This window comes from Mirounga leonina, unplaced genomic scaffold, assembly GCF_011800145.1.
Source record: "Mirounga leonina isolate KUSES-001 unplaced genomic scaffold, KU_Mleo_1.0 Mir_154, whole genome shotgun sequence".
NCBI classification, from domain to species: Eukaryota; Metazoa; Chordata; class Mammalia; order Carnivora; family Phocidae; genus Mirounga; species Mirounga leonina.
In genome coordinates this window covers 50267516-50281145 of record NW_023270389.1, presented here as the reverse complement: position 1 = coordinate 50281145, position 13630 = coordinate 50267516, and the positions used below count along the sequence as shown (strand labels likewise).

At 38.8% G+C, this 13630-nt stretch overlaps 1 non-coding gene across 1 annotated transcript; it reads left to right on the top strand.

Annotated features, from left to right (window-relative positions):
* The first annotated feature begins 1750 nt into the window (after positions 1–1750).
* LOC118014624 lies at positions 1751–1912 on the top strand. Its single transcript, XR_004680333.1, has one exon. It is a non-coding gene; the product is annotated as a U1 spliceosomal RNA (small nuclear RNA).
* Positions 1913–13630: the final 11718 nt, after the last annotated feature.

Genomic DNA, 13630 nt, shown 5'->3' with positions numbered 1-13630 from the left:
CCAGGGTCCTTTTGCCTTGATCAAGTTTCCATTGCTCATTCTATTTGTTGCCTAAAAATGGCCTTTACACATACTTTAACAATTATTTTTAGCAATACCTTTAGGCTGGGGTGGAGTCACATTCATCGAGAGGATTTCCATTTGCCTCTGCCACACGGAGTATTTGGGGGATCATTTGGGGTATTCTCAGTTGAGGACAACTTTAAATTTTAAGGCTTGTGATTCCCTACATATCAGGCCAGTAGAATGTAAGGTGAAATTCTGTGTGAGGGCTGGGCCACATCCTACACCCTGGGATGGGTGGGTCCTTTTGGGGTATCAGCTTATCTTGATACATTATTATTAGTTGAAGTGCATGCTTATTCAGATTTCTTAGTTTTTACCTAATATACTTCTGCTCCAGGACCCTATCCACAGCACATTAAAGCATGGTGTCTCCTTAGGCTCTTCTTGGATGTGATGGTTTCTCAGACTTTCCATTTTTTGGTAACTGTGGCAGTTTTGAGGAGTACTGGCCAGATATCATGTAGAATATTCCTTAATTGGAATTTGTCTGATGTTTTTCTCATGATTAGGTTGAGCTTGTAGATTTTGGGGAGCAAAATCACAGAGAGAAATTACCTTTTTCATTACATTATATTAAAAATACTTTCTAGGGGTGCCTGGGTGGCTCAGTTGGTTGAGCGTCTGACTTGTGATTTCAGCTCAGGTCATGATCTCATGGGTTATGGGATGGGGTCCTGCCTTAGGCTCCGCACTCAGTGGGGAGTCGCTTGAGTTTCTCTCCCTCTGCCCCTCCCCCCACCTCTCCTCCTCTCTCTCCCCCCCACCCCCAAATAAATAAATAGATCTTTTTAAAAAATACTTTCTAGCAACCTTGATCACCTGGCTGAGATGGTCTTTGTCAGGTTTCTCCACTGTAAGTTTCTTCCTCTCATCACCCCTCTTTCCATACTACAGTCTTTGGAAAGAAGTCACTCTACAGAGCTCATACTTAAGAGTAGGGATTTATGCTTCACTTCCATGAAGGCAGAGTATCTACATACATTATCTGGAATTCTTCTACATAGGAAATTTTCTCCTCTCCACCATTTACTTATTTATTCAGTCAGTCATTTTTTTTAAATCCATTTGGGTCATGGATATTTATTTTATACTTTGGGTTATAATCCAATACTACTTTATGTTTTTGCTTAAATTGTATCAGCTTTGGTCATTGGGAGCTCTTTTAACTGGCTCCTGTGTCCCTCTGACATACCTCATCATTGTGATTTTTTGTTTGTTTTTAGTACTTCTTTTCTGGCACTGAAAGGTAGGCCAGGTTCATCTTGGATATTTCCTGCCCCAGTTCTAGATTCAGCTGTCTCTCCAAGGCACACTGGTTCCTTTTATTAGAGAATAGTATTAAGATCCAAGATCCGAATGCTGGATGAACTTTTTGATAGGGGTGTCATTACTCAGCTGACAGATCAAGTGTATGTATATATACTAACCAGTGTATATACATATATCTATAACTATTTCTGTATGTAACTATCTTTATTCATTAAGCTAAACAGAAGTTCATACTCTCTCCAGCTCTAAGCCATTACCACATAGATCTTTCTAGCCTCCCCCCCCTTGCTTATTTGTAAACTCCCATTTCAACAGTGAGAAAACTGGCTCCCCCCCCCCACACCATCCATTTACTTCAATTCCAATGCATTGATTCTAGTATATAAGTATAGCAGTATCAAAAATTAACCCCCCCATACTTACCTGGCAGGGGAAATGCCATGATCACAAAAGCGGTTTTCCAAGGGTGAGGCTTATCCGTTGCACTCAGGATGTGCTGACCCCAGTGATTTCTCCAAATGTGGGAAACTCAACTGCATAATTTGTGGTAGTGGGGGACTGTTTGTGTTCTCCCCTGGGAAAAAAAATTAACCCCCAATGTGGGAATTAATATTATCAATTACAGTATGGTGCTGTGGATAGTTTCTTTTGACTATAATCTTACAGGCTACTCATTTCCAAAGTTACTTAGATGAACACCATTTTCTCCTATTAGTGAGGTTGTTTTGCTAACTCGTAATAAGATTATTTTGTCATAATCTGGGGTGCCTGGGTGGCTCGGTTGGTCGAGTGTCCGACTCTTGATTTCAGCTCAGGTTATGATCTCAGGGTCATGATTTCAGGGTCGTGAGATCAAGCCCTGTGTCCGGCTCCATGCTGGGCATGGAGCCTGCTTAGGATTTTCTCTCTCCCTCACCCCTCCCACCACCTGCATGTGTATGCGAGCGTGCTCTCTCTCTCAAAAAAAAAAAAACCAAAACCAAAAAAACTGCATTTTATTCTAGGATCTCTCCCCCTTCTAAGTGATTTTCCTTTAAATTTTCATACATTAAGATTCACTCTTTACGCTGTGAAGTTCTAGGAGTTTTGTCAAATACATAGTATTATATATCCACAATTATAGTATCATAAAGAATAACTTTATTGCCATGAAAATAATCCCTTGCACTTCATTCATTTTTCCCTTCTCCTAATCTCTGAATTTCTGGCAACTACTTTTCTTTTTAGTGTCTCCATAGTTTTTTTCCAGAATGTCATATAGTTGAAATCATACAGCATGTAGCTTTTTCAGAATGGCTTCTTTCACTTAGCAATACACATTTAACATTCCTCTATGTCTTTTCATGATTTGATGGCTCGTTTATTTTTATCTCTAAATAATATTTCATTATATAGATAAAGCATAGTTTATTCACCTATTGAAGGAGATCTTGTTTGCTTCCAGTTTTTTGTTTCCAGCAATTTTGTTTTTGTAGTATTTTATAGTTAACAAAGGTCTCATACTTGTTAAAGCTGTTTAAATAACTTTTGGTTTCTCTCATGTATTTTTTACTTTAATTTAATTTTAAGATTTTATTTATTTATCTGACAGAGAGAGACACAGCAAGAGAGGGAACACAAGTAGAGGGAGTGGGAGAGGGAGAAGCAGGCTTCCCGCCAAGCAGGGAGCCCAATGCGGGGCTCGATCCCAGGACCTGGGATCATGACCTGAACCAAAGGCAGGCGCCTAACGACTGAGCCACCCAGGTGCCCCATACTTTATTTTATTTTAGAGAGACAGCAGGGGAGGGGGGTGCAGAGGGAGAGAGAATCTTAAGCAGACTCCATCCTGAGGGCAGAGCCCCATATGGGGCTGGATCCAGGGACCCTGAGATCATGGCCTGAGCTGAAACCAAGAGTTGGACACTTAAGCAACTGTACCACCCAGGCGCCCTGCTCATGTATTTTTTAAAATAGTTTTTTCTATGTTCTGTTACGTATTTTTTCTCTTCATTCTCTGAACATTATTATTTCTTTATTGGTACTTAATATAAACTACAACTGCCTAAAGAAAGCTTTGCATTATTTTCTGTGTAACTTGTAGTTCAGTGCTTCATGCAAGGTTATTTTTGTCATTATTTTTACAAAAAGTAATCCAAGCTCATTGGGGAAAAAAATAAAACAATATAGAAATATATCAAAACGTGAAGTTTCACAGTGAACTTTTATAATTTCACTCATAGATATTTCTCATTTTGTGTTCCTTCTCTCCCCTGTGTAAGTTATGGTAATGTATATTAATATCTATAAGAATGGATATTTATATCAAATGTCTTTTTGGCATCTATCAAAACAACCATGTAACCAGAATAACCAAATAACTCTTTATAAATGTAAGTCACATTAATGGATTTCCTAATATGGAACCATCCTTGTGTTCCTAGAATAAATCTTACTTGGTCATGAGGGGTTATCTTTTTAATACGTTGGTAAATTCGGGGCGCCTGGGTGGCTCAGTCAGTCGGTTAAGTGTCTGCCTTTGGCTCGGGTCATGATCCCAGGGTCCTGGTATCAAGTCCCCAGCTCGGCGGGGAACCTGCTTCTCCCTCTGCCTGCTGCTCCCCCTGCTCGTGCTCTCGCGCTCTCTCTCTGGAAAATAAATAAAAAAAAAAACATTGGTAAATTCAATTTACCTGTCTTTTTATTTTAGGATTTTTGTATTTATAGCCATAAGTAAGGTTGGCCTTCTTTTCTATTTTGTGGTATCCTTGCCATGTTTTTGTATCATGGTTGTAGTAACCTCTTAGGATGAAACATAAATCGTTCATCTTACTTTATTCTGTGGGGAGGTTTAAATGACATAGGAATAATTATGTCTTTTTGTTGGAGTAAAAGTGCCCATAAAACTGTCTAGGCCTGGGTGCTTTTGGTCATGGAAGAATAAGTCTTATGGTTAATTTTTCTGTTTATTTTATGATTATCTATTTATGATAATCTATTTAATGAGCTCTTTTCCTCTTTTAATTTTGGCTAGTTTGTCTTTCTTTGGACGGAACTACCTATTTCATTTTTCTTTTTTTTAATTTTAATTATTTATTTATTTGAGAGAGAGAGAGCATAAGCCGGGGCAGAGGAAGAGGAAGAAGCAGACTCCCTGCGGAGCACTGAGATCATGAACTGAGCCGAAGGCAGATGCTTAACTGACTAAGCCACCCACGCACCCCTCATTTTTATTTTCAGACTTAATATTAGAAAATTACAATGGTGGTCTCTTACATTTTAAAAATCACTGTATCTGTAGTTATATCTACTTTCTCATGTTTAATGCTTTTCTCTTTATGTGCTTCTTTTATTGTGTTTATTATCAAATTTTCCAAAGGTTTTATTGTTTTATTGGTCATTTTATAGCACCATCATATGAATTTATTTGTTCATGTATAGATTTTGGTTGACATAACTTACAGTTGTTCTTCAGGAGACTTCAAAAAAATTTCTTAATAGAATCCAATTTATCATTTTTTTAAATGGATGATGCTTTTGTGTTGTAAAAATCCATTGCCAAATCCAAGGTCACTGAGATTTTCTCCTGTTATCTTGTAGGAGTTTTCTGGTTTTGTATTTTATGTTTAGGTTTATGATTTATTTTGAATTAGTTTTTGTGAAAAGTGTAAGTTCTGATTCCAGTTTCTTTTCTCCCCTTCTGTATATGGACATTCAATTGTTGCAGTATCATTTGTTGAAAAGACTTCTTTTTTTCATTCACCTGTCTTTATTCCTGACAAAGACTGTCCTTGAGGACAGCCTTGGTCAGGCTCCTCTTGGCCCTCTATTCTACTGGGCCTGTCCTTGCCCTGCTTAGTTCAGCTTTAGCAAGAATCATGTCAGTTTGGAGCGAATCCCTATTCTTTGTAAGTAATCACCCTGATATCTCATCAAATTACTCATCTCCTTCAATATCTTATCACCATGGCCTGCCTTTAGCAAGAATCCTCCTTTTCCTTGATGTTTCCTTTTAGGCATTTTCCATCCTCTGACTCCCACCTTCTCCTTGGCTATAAATCTCCACTTGTCCTTATTGTAATCAGAATTCAGACTGATCTCTCTCCTCTCTGCAAATCCCATTGCAATAGTCCTTCTCAAATAATGTCTTGCTGTCTTTAACAAGTGTCATGAATAATTTTTTCTTTAACATTAATTTGTCAAGATCAGTTGATAATATTGTATGGGTATATTTCTGGTTTCTGGGGTCTCTGTTCTATTGCTCTTTTTTTTTTTTTTTTTTAATGGGTACCATATCGTCTTGATTACTATAATTTTACTTTAAGCCTTGAAATCAGGTAATGTGAGTCCTCCAACTTCGTTTTTCAGTATTCTGTTGGCTATTCTAGATCTTTTGTTTTTCTATGTAAACTTTATTTTTTAAATTTAAATTCACTTAGCCAACATATAGTACATCATTAGTTTTTGATGTGTTCAGTGATTCCATGTAAACTTTAGAATTATTTTGTCACTATCTACAAAATAGCTTGAAGAGATTTTGATTGGAATTGCATTGAATCTATAGATCATGTTCTAAGAATATCTTAATAATATTGAGTCTTTATTTTTAATTTTTTTTTATTTTTAAAGATTTATTTATTTGTCAGAGAGAGAGAGTGTGTGCACAAGCAGGGGGGAATGGCAGGCAGAGGGCAAAGCAAGCTCCCTGCTGAGCAAGGAGCCCGATGCAGGATTCGATCTCAGGACCCTGGGATCATGACCTGAACTGAAGGCAGACAGTCAGCTGCCTGAGCCACCCAAGCGTCCCTACAATATTGAGTCTTTTAATAAATGAGCATGGAATATCTGTTTATTAAGACCTTTGATACTTTTCATCAGAATTTTGTAGTTTCCACATACAGAATTTGCAAATATTTTGTTAGGTCTACACCCAAGCCTTTTGTTTTGTTTTGTTTTTGTTTTTGACAGGATGTGGTGTTATTATAGTGGTTTTAAAAAAATTTTTTAAAATTTAAAATTCCAATTTGTTCATTACTGGTATACAGGAAAACAGTGGACTTCTATATATTAATCTTGTATCCTGTAACCTTGTTAAAATAGCTTATTATAGGAATACCTCCTTTTATTCACTTCAATTTATTGTGCTTCACAGATATTGTGTTATTTTTACAAATTGAAGGTTGTGGCAACCTTGCATCAAACAAGTCTGTTGGTGCCATTTTCCAACAACATTTGCTTGCTTTGTGATTCTGTGTCACATCTTGGTAATTCTCACGATATTTTCAGCTTTTTCATATTTATTTGTTTGTTATGGTGATCTGTGATCAATGGTTATGACTTGCTAAAAGCTCTGATGATGGTTAGCTTTATTTTTAGCAAGAGAGTATTTTTTTCTCTTAAGATCTTATTTATTTAAGTAAATAAAAGGGCAGAGGGAAAGGAAGAGGGACAAGCAGACTGTGCACTGAGTGCTGAGCCCGATGTGGGTCTCAATCTTAACCACCCTGAGATCACGACCTGAGACAAAATCAAGAGTTGGACACTCAACTGACTGAGCCACCCAGGCACCCCAGCAATAGACTGTTGTTTTTTTTTTTTTACCCCCCGCCCCAGACTATGTTTTAATTAAGGTATGTACATTGTTCTTTTTAAATTTTTTTTTTTTTTTTAAGATTTTATTTATTTGCGAGAGAGAGAATGAGAGACAGAGAGCATGAGAGGGAGGAGGGTCAGAGGGAGAAGCAGACTCCCTGCTGAGCAGGGAGCCTGATGCGGGACTCGATCCCGGGACTCCGGGATCATGACCTGAGCCGAAGGCAGTTGCTTAACCAACTGAGCCACCCAGGCGCCCCTGTACATTGTTCTTTTAAACATAATGCTATTGCATACTTAATAGAGTATGGTGCAACCATAACTTCATATGCCCTGGGAAACCAAAAAGAAAATAATTTGACTTGTTTTATTGTGATATTTGCCTTATTGAGATGGTTTGGGATGAACCTGCAACATCTCTGAGGTATGCCTGCAGTTCCAGAAATTTTTTTTTTTTTTAAAGATTTTATTTATTTATTTGAGACAGAGAGAATGAGAGAGAGAGAGAGCACATGGGGGGGGGAGGGTCAGAGGGAGAAGCAGGCTCCCTGCCGAGCAGGGAGCCTGATGCGGGACTCAATCAGGGACTCCAGGATCATGACCTGAGCCGAAGGCAGTCGCTTAACCAACTGAGCTACCCAGGCGCCCCAGTTCCAGAAATTTGTTAGTTGTTTTTGGATTTTCTATATAGGCAGTCATGTCATTTGCAAACAAAAGCCATTTTGTTTCTTCCTTTCCAATCTGCATGCATTTTATTTCCATTTCTTGTTTTATTGCAGTAGCCAGGACTTCCAATATAATATTGCTATGGACTGAATATTTGTGTCTTCCCCAAACTCATATATATTTTCATTTAGGTTTTTTTCGTTATCAAACAAGAAACAATTAAAATAAATTAATATTGAACTCAGATCTTGGGGGAAGAACAATTAAATAAACCTAAGGAAAATGGAAAAAAATGAAGATAGAAGTAATAATTAATGAATTAGAAAAAATAGAATAAATATGTTATCTAAGATTTAGTTCTTTTTTTTTTTTTTAATTCATGAGAGACAGAGCGAGAGAGAAAGGCAGAGGGAGAAGCAGGCTCCCAAGGAGCAGGGAGCCCGATGCGGGACTCGATCCCAGGACCCTGGGATCATGACCTGAGCCGGAGGCAGACGCTTAACCATCTGAGCCACCCAGGCGCCCAAGATTTAGTTCTTTAAAAACAAACCTTATTAAATAATAAACCCACCAGTTGAACTTAAGAAAGGGTGAAAATGTAAATATAGGGGCGCCTGGCTGGCTCAGTCAGTACAGCATGTGACTCTTGATCTTGGGGTTGTGAGTTCAAGCATGGAGCCTACTTAATTTACAAAAAAAATGTAAATACACAAAACTGGATAAAAAAGGAAAAAACAATAACTGTGGAAAAAAAAGAAAAATTATTATGGGGTGCCTGGGTGGCTCAGTCATTAAGTGTCTGCTTTCGGCTCAGGTCATGATCTCAGGGTCCTGGGATCGAGCCCCGCATCGGGCTCCCTGCTCAGTAGGAAGCCTGCTTCTCCCTCTCTCACTCCCCCTGCTTATGTTCCCTCTCTCACTATCTCTCTCTCTCTGTCAAATAAATAAATAAAATCTTTAAAATAGAAAGAAAGAAAGAAAGAGAAAGATAGATTATTAGAAAATATTAGAAAGTATTTTGTGGGGATGCCTGGTGGCTCAGTCAGTTAAGCATCTGACCAGCTCAGGTCATGATCTTGGGGTCCTGCTCAGCAGGGAGTCTGCTTCTCTCTCTCCCTCTACCCCATGCCCCACCCATGCTCTCTTTCTCTCTCCCTCTCTCTCTCCCTCATATGAATAAATAAAATGTTAAAAAAAAAAGAAAATATTTTGCAACTTTTAAATAAATTTAAAAAATGTAGAATGGTATTGAAATTTATATGCTGCTATTCAAGTTTTATTAAACTCATACTTTTATTTTCTCTAAGTGATCTGAATATTTTCAGAATGATAGAAATTCTGTTCTATCTAGAAATAGAAATCATTCAGAATGAATGATAGAAAACTAAATGTGTACTTGTCAGTTAGAAATATCTCGTTCTCTTCAAGATAAGAGTCCCTTTTCTTTGAAACTGTGCCTTTGGGGTAAATGCTCGGTCTCTGATTTTCTTACCCCTCTTCTTCCCCAAGATAGAGTCTGGATGTTGTTGATTGGAAAACTGTTTGGTGATGGGCTGGCTCTTCAGTGACATCTGTGGTTGAGCTCTGCTTCTGATGAAACTCCTGGTCTGTTCTCTCAGTCTGGGGATTATTGGTGGGCAGTTTGGCTGGCTTCCATGTGAGTAGGCCTTACCTCAGCCTTTGCTGGTGCTTCTGACCCTCTGAGATCTGGCTAAGACTTCCATGGGACTCCTCTTGGGGCCATCTGCCCAGAGGTTCTCAACTACAGTTTTTGCTCTGCCTCTCCTGTTGCAGTCCCTTGGCAAATTCACCAATTAGCTACATTCTACATCTCTCCACAGGGCACATAGGAACTTCTGGATCCTTTGGGATCTTAGCGCTATATCTATCTATTTGGTGTATTAATACATTTTGTAGATTTCACTCTGGAGTGGTTGTCTCATTTCAATGTGGCAACATCTGGAGCCCATTCCTTGCCCTGCTCTATACTGCTTGAGGACATCTAAGCTTTTCACCAAATCCAGAGTTTCCATTTTGGGAGGAGGAGCAGGAAAAAGGTAAAGGAGATATTTTAAACTGACAGAGAATATTTTATTTTTATTTATTAAAAATTTATTTATTTAAGCGAGGGTGTGCATGATGGGGATGGGTGGAGGGAGAGGGAGAGAGAAACTCAAGCAGCCTTTTCGCTGAGTGTGGAGCCCAGTGTGGGGCTTGATCTCATGACCCTGAGATCAGACCTGAGCTGAAACCAAGAGTTGGATGCTTAACCGACTGTGCCACCAGGTGCCCTGACAGAGAATATTTTATTTTATTTATTTGTTTTTTTTAAAGATTTTATTTATTCATGAGAGAGAAAGAGAGAGAGAGGCAGAGGGAGAAGCAGGCTCCCAAGGAGCAGGGAGCCCTATGCAGGACTCGATCCCAGGACCCTGGGATCATGACCTGAGCCGAAGGCAGACGCTTAACCATCTGAGCCACCCAGTGCCTGAATATTTTAAATCAGAAGAGGATACACTACTTTAAACCGGCTACTTTATCCTCTTCTTGTACTGCTCACTGGGATGGGTACCCAGGAGCAACATGGGCTTAGTTATGGAAAATAAAATAAAGCTCTTTGATTTTTCACATCTCATTGGTAATTATTAAATTTTTGAGCTCACTACATCTGAAGTGTTTTGAGATGTATTCTCATCTGTTGTAAATCTTGTTGCCCAAAAGATGTTCCCTTCAGGCTCAAGTCAGATTCTTTCTAGAACAAAGGAGTCAAGGAGCTTGAAGGTTCATAGCTGATTTTTTGGAGTCTTTGGTGAAACACTGGTATGATGGCCAGAGTTTATTAAGTGTGTGAAGAGATTTCTAAAGAAACACGTCCCTTTATATATCAAAAGCTAAGTTTAGAGCACTGAAAAGGAGTTCTGTCATAAGTGTAAGATGGAGAAAAAGCCTGGGCAGCATAGTCAGTTAAGAGTCCTACTATTGGTTTGGCTCAGGTCATGATGTCAGGGTCCCTCAATCAAGTCCTGTCAGTCTCCATGCTCAGTGTGGAGTCTGCTTAAGACTCTCACTCCTTCTCCCTCTGCCCCTCCCCACTGTGCACGTATACATACACTCTCTCTCAAATAAATAAATCTTTTTAAAAAAGTGACATTTTGCAATTTCTCTATAAAATGTCTACAGGTGGGTGCCTGGGGTGGCTCAGTTGGTTAAGCGACTGCCTTCAGCTCAGGTCATGATCCTGGAGTCCCTGGAGCGAGTCCTGCATAGGGCTCCCTGCTCGGCAGGGAGTCTGCTTCTCCCTCTGACCCTCCCCCCTCTCATGTGCTCTCTCTCTCTTTCTCTCTCTCAAATAAATAAATTAAAAAAATCTTTAAAAAAAATGTCTACATGTATATTTCTTTTTTATTATCCAGCATGGGATTCACTGGACTTCTGTATATTGATGTTTTTATAGTTCTAGATAATCTCAGATATTATCTTTTCAGATATTTGTATAAAACAAATCAAATAGAAGATCTTTTAAAGCAGCTAGAAAAAAGAGATTACATAAAGGAGTTAGATTTATAGATCTCAATAGGAACAATAGAAAGCAGAAAACAGATGATTATTATCTACAAGGTGATGAAAAATATGACAGCCAACCTAAAAAGCTCTACAAAGTGAAAGAATCCTTTGGATATAAGAAAAAAATACAGGGGCTCCTGGGTGGTTCAGTTGGTTAAGCGTCTGCCTTCAGCTCAGGTCATGATCCTAGGGTCTTGGGATCGAGCCCCACATTGGGCTCCCTGCTCAGCAAGGAGCCTCCTTCTCCCCCTCCCTCTGCCTCTCCCCCTGCTCATGCTCTCTCTCTTTGTGTCAAATAAATAAATAAAATCTTTGGGCACCTGGGTGGCTCAGTTGGTTAAGTGACTGCCTTCGGCTCAGGTCATGATCCTGGAGACCCAGGATCGATTCCTGCATCGGGCTCCCTGCTCAGCAGGGAGTCTGCTTCTCCCTCTGACCCTCCCCACTCTCATGTGTTCTCTCTCTCTCTAATAAATAAATAAAACCTTAAAAAATATAAATAAAATCTTAAAAAAAAAATACACAGAAATGTTTAGATAAACAGAAACTGAGTTAATCACACAAAAGGGAATTCTAATGGATATTCTTGAGATTGAAGGAAAAAGACCCTGGATGTACATCAGAGGTATAGAAAGAATTGAGCAATGAAAGGGGTCAATTTAAATGAACAGTGTATAAAACAATAATAAAAGTTTTGTGGTGTCTAGGATTTAGCTAGAGAAGTAAAATATATGACAGCATTAAACATGTAAATTGAAATGAGGGTAAATGTAATAAAGGATTCTCAGGCCTTTGCATTGTCCTGGAAGTTAAAGTTATTGATTATCAGACTTTGGTGAGTGAAGGATGCATGTTTTAATGTCTAGTGCAACTATTAAAAAATACAGAAACAATATATCATTTACAATTTAATAGAATAATAAAAAATGGTAAACATGTTCAAAAGAAGGCTACACCGTTCTCCTGAACCGTGTGGTATCCTTATATACCACCTTTTATCATGAACACATACCAGTATTCCTTGATTACTTACAGAAAAAGAAGGGTGTGTTACCTTAGGGTGAAGAAAAAATGTCTTGAAATAGCATTGAGGAGTAAGGAGAACACTAATTCTACGCACAATTTGGGGGTTACTGGTGTATGAGAAACACCATTTGAGAAGGATTCAAGAGAAGAAATGTCCATGAGGAATTTTTTTTTTTTAAAGATTTTATTTATTTATTTGAGAGAGAGAATGAGAGAGAGAGAGCACATGAGAGGGGGGAGGGTCAGAGGGAGAAGCAGACTCCCTGCTGAGCAGGGAGCCCGATGCGGGACTCGATCCTGGGACTCCAGGATCATGACCTGAGCTGAAGGCAGTCGCTTAAACAACTGAGCCACCCAGGCGCCCAGTCCATGAGGAATATTAACTGTTCGTAATGTAAAAATATTTCCATGGCATGGAGGTTTCTGAGGGCACAGGTGAAAGGTTTGAGAGAAAGGATGGCAGTGGGAATTGGATCAGCAGGGGGAAGCTCTGAGCAGTAGAGGAAGGCATAGATTACCAGAGGCGCTTCCTAGGCAGAGAACAAGCATAACAGAGGTAGGTGGATACACTGAATTTAGATCACTGAAAGATTGTCTAGTGAACTGGTCTTGTAAATCCCTTGGTAAGTGTTAAGGCCTGTCAGAAGCCTCAGCCAAGTATTGGGTGATTGGGCTTCTGAGAGAGTTCTAAAAAATGGCCTTCGAACAATCTTGTTTGTCCCCATGACTTGCACTGTGGAAATGGCAGCAACCATTTGGCCTTTAGGTGACTTTGATTATATATTTGACTTGAAAGTTTGCAAAATTGTACTTATTTTCTTAAAATAATGTGTCTGTTAACAAGTTGAATTTACCCTTCCTTAAAAGCTAGGTAGTTTTTGGCCATGTAGCCATTCAAAAACTCAAAGCCATCTTTACGAAAAGAACAGAAGAGTCCAATAAACAGCCAGTTGAATTATGTGGCTCTAGAGAGCTATATAAATCAGTGTAGAATCCTAAGTCTTTTCGGCACGCATAGTGGTTTCTTATTGTCTCTTCCTCCCTTTTGAAATTCTGGTTTGTGCTCTGTGTTCAGTAATGATGGACTTACCTTGATTTCCCACAAGTCATCTCATAACTCAGTGTTGTAATAAATTCATCAACAAAGCTCATTTTAGAAATTACATATTCTATCCAATATATATTCTGTTTTCTATCAGTGGCAAAAGGCACACCATGATCTTCACTCCTTTTGGGTTCGAGTCTTTGGAATAAATGGTGAGACTCTCAGGTAGTTAAGGAAAACAAAGGGCATACTCTTGTGGTCATTAAATGAATTGGCTATGGCTGGAGTGTTGCCTTAGGAGTGACAGCAGTTGATTCAGTGATTAATCATTATCACCAACTCTGCAGTGGAAACTCATGAAGCATTTTAATGGTTTTAAATTCTTATTCTAAAATGAAAACATTTCATTTGAACTTGAGAATT